The following is a 3,558-nucleotide window of genomic DNA, read 5'->3' as shown; positions in this document are numbered from 1 at the left end:
AGAGCAGTCTTACTTAGGAATTCAATAAATATTGATCAGAAATAATAGTTTTTTAATCTTGCAAAATGACTTACCCAATAAAATGTTTAAATGATGTTTATAATAAATACAGATTGATGCTGGACAATTACATTATTTAATTGTGCTCTAATATCTGAATTATTTTCCTTTGAAAGTAAAATGAACTCTGATTAAAATTTTAATGGAGTAAATTAATCATCACTTCATATGAAAGTTATAAAAAAGTATTAAAAATAACTATAACTACAATAATTTGTTAATGGATACGCAAGATAAAAGATGTAAATTTTAACATCAAAATTATAAAATGTGTGAGTGCATGGGTGGGATAGTAAAAAGGTAAAGCTTTATTATGCATTCAAAGTTAAGTTATTATCAAGCTTAAAATAAATTGTTATAAATATAAGATGTTTTATGTAAGCCTCATGGTAATCACGAAGCAAAAACCTATGTAAATACACAAAAGATAAAGAGAAGGGAATCTAAGCATACCACTACAGAAAATCATCATGTCAAAAGAAGAGAGCAAGGGAAGAAGAAAACAAAAAGGAATTATAAAACAGTCACAGAACAACAAAGAAAATGGAAAAGTAGGTCTTTACCTTTCAACAATTACTCTAAATGTAAGTGGACTAAATTCTCCAACCAAAAGGCATAGAGTGGCTGAATGGGTTAAAAAACACAACATTCAAATATATGCTAATTACAAGAGACCTCAGCTTTAAGGACACACACAGACTGAAACTGAAGGGATGGAAGAAGATATTCCATGAAATGAAACCCCAAAGAGGGTAGGGGTAGCTATACTAATACCAGATAAAATAGTCTGCAATAAGAGACAATGGAGGTTATTATATAATATTAAAGGAGTCAATACAACAAAAGGATATAACATTTGTAAGTATTTATGTACCCATATTGGATCCCCAAAATATATAAGGCAAATATTAACAGATCTGAAGAGAGAAATAGACAGCAGTACAATAATAGTAGAGGACTTGGATACCCTACTTTCAACAACTGATAGATCATCCAGATGAAAACAATCAATAAGGAAACATTGGACTTAAACTACACACTAGACCAGATGGACCTAACAGATATATACAAAACATTCCATCCAAAAACAACAGAATAGGCATTCTTCTCAATTGCACATAGAACATTCTCCAGGATATATCATGTGTTGAATCTGAACGAGGCTGCAGCACCTGTGCAGACATGGCCAATTGGGGCTGGGGAGCTGCCTTGGATCATGGAGGAGTGGGAGGACAGACCAACATGAACAACTGGCAATGGACAGAGTAGGATGTCACCAGCTGGTCCAAGGGGAAGTTCCATGAGCTATTGGTGGTCACTGTTGTAGAGAATAGGCTGGCTGCTGCAAGATCAGTAAGCTGAAGCAAGTGGAAGGTGAGGTTTTCTGCAGCAGCTGGAAAGGAAAGCATATTTCATTTTATGATTGGAACATCAAACTGGGTTAGAAAGGTATAATTACATAATCTAGAGCAAAGCACAAGGGATTGATAGAAATATTCAACCTTTCTGAAGAAAATGAAGTAGAAGACATTCAGGCAAATGTGAGTAAAAATAAAGATGGGGACATTATGAAAACTGAAGGCACTGCCAAGAGCAGGGAGGCTTTTTGAGATTGCCTGAAGTCATGTAGGAAGGAATTTAAGATGGGAATAATTTACCAACAAAGCTATGACAACTCAGGAATTGCCATTTGTTAAAAGGAGACTGAGTGAGAATACCTTGCAGTCCTCATCTCCCATGGCATTGGGCATCAAGATTCCCAATGTGGCGGCACTGCACACGACGGAACTATTTGACACGTTTGTAGAGAAGCTGTATAGTGTCTTCAATGTGAAAGTTTGGTGCACAAATTTTATAAGGTTCCTGCTGTATTAGAAGATGAAAAGGGAAGGAAATCACAAATCTTTGATGGGAAAATCATCGTAAATATATGGAATTGTTAACAAATGAAAATATAATAATTAAGTGGAGATGTAGGAACTGGCCAGAAGTTGAACTGAATTTTGTGCCCCATCCAAAGTAAGTGAAATTACAATTGAAATGTAAGGGACTTCCTGTTTGTAAAGAAGAAAACATGAGATTCTGTTGGCAGAAGCAGCGTTTTGAAGAAATGAAAGGTTTACTGCAGCTGACCACCCTAGATGGTTGAATTAGTTAGAAGATTTTATAAGGGCATTACTTTTTGTAATCAGAAAGTGTCAAGTTAACATCTTCCCTATTATTACTTTTAAAAACGAAGACAAAAACTTTTAATTCATATTGGATGAAATCCATGAACTTATACAGAATTTAAAGCATTGTTTGTATCTTTACTATGACTAGACTCTGCATTGAGTTAAAAGCAGCAAGCAACCTGAAATTAGGTATTAACATTACCTCCCATAGATGATCCTCTGGGGATAGATTGAGTCCCTGAGTACAGATAGTTGAAGTTTCCCAAGCTAAAGGTTGTCCTATAAAGCTTTTTCAGCTGTGGTTTTAGCTCAGGAAGACAAAAAAAAAAAAAAAGGCATGTTGATACCATTCCCTTAAAAAACAAACAAAAAATTCTCTTTCTTTTTCCTCTAAAACATATTTGCTTTTTTTCTTTGTGTTTTTGTGTTTTGGTAGATAAGTTCTACTTGACTTCTCATTGTTTACTTGAAAAGAGCAACAATCTTACTACCTGTTTAAATTGTTCTCCTAAGAAGTCAGCAAAAAAAATTAAGCACAGTATTTACTGTACTAGTAGTACTTTAGAACTGAAGAAGTCATTTTTGTTTACATTTTGAAATTGAACCCAGAAAGGAAATAGCCCATTCATTATAGGGCTACAAAGTTCAAACTACAATTTTTTAACAACTCCTTCATTCTCCCTCTTCTGTGAATACTGGATGGGTATCAATAATATATTGGCTTCAAAAAGGAAAGAGTTAAAAAACTACATAATGGACTGGGCAGGGAAACAAAAGACCCAGGTTGTGCTCCCAGATTACTGCTAGTACTAGTCTGGGCCTCATTTGTAAGGTCACAGTAATCCTAACAAACCTTTCTCACCTTCCTGCAGTGTGAAGAAACCATACAAATAACTATGAAATAAAGCCCTTGGCTGTTCAGCATTCCAGCATGGTCATGGAATCTCCATCTGTGCATAGACAGGTCTGATGCTCACTAGAGGGTTGGAAATAATCACAGAAGGGGCCAGACTTGGACACAGCTCAGTCAGAAGGCTCTGTATAAAATGAGAAAAAGGGTTTCCTTGAATGTGGGGATCAGTTTAGAATGCTCACAAGCTTCATGAACAAAACCAGATGGTCTCTGAGGTAAACCCTCAAAGTCTCCCAGGAATTCTTGGACTAGGAGTTGTTCATCCATGACTCTACTATAAACTTGCTTGGTCCCTTGGTGGAAATAATTCTTCCAGATTTTTTTTTCAATCTCGAAATATATATCTGTGCAAAATTTTGTGGCTGGGAAAGCTTCTGTGCTGCTGACTCCCTCCCTGAGATACAGGCAACC

The 3,558-nt window shown here is 35.6% G+C and overlaps 1 pseudogene; it reads left to right on the top strand.

The window, feature by feature from the left end:
* Nucleotides 1-340: 340 nt before the first annotated feature.
* Nucleotides 341-2,209, top strand: LOC132499858 (activator of 90 kDa heat shock protein ATPase homolog 2-like; annotated as a pseudogene).
* The last annotated feature ends 1,349 nt before the right edge of the window (nucleotides 2,210-3,558 follow it).

This window comes from Mesoplodon densirostris, chromosome 12, assembly GCF_025265405.1.
Source record: "Mesoplodon densirostris isolate mMesDen1 chromosome 12, mMesDen1 primary haplotype, whole genome shotgun sequence".
NCBI lineage: Eukaryota > Metazoa > Chordata > Mammalia > Artiodactyla > Ziphiidae > Mesoplodon > Mesoplodon densirostris.
Note: the sequence above shows the minus strand (reverse complement) of the source record. Positions and strands in the feature narration are given on the sequence as shown.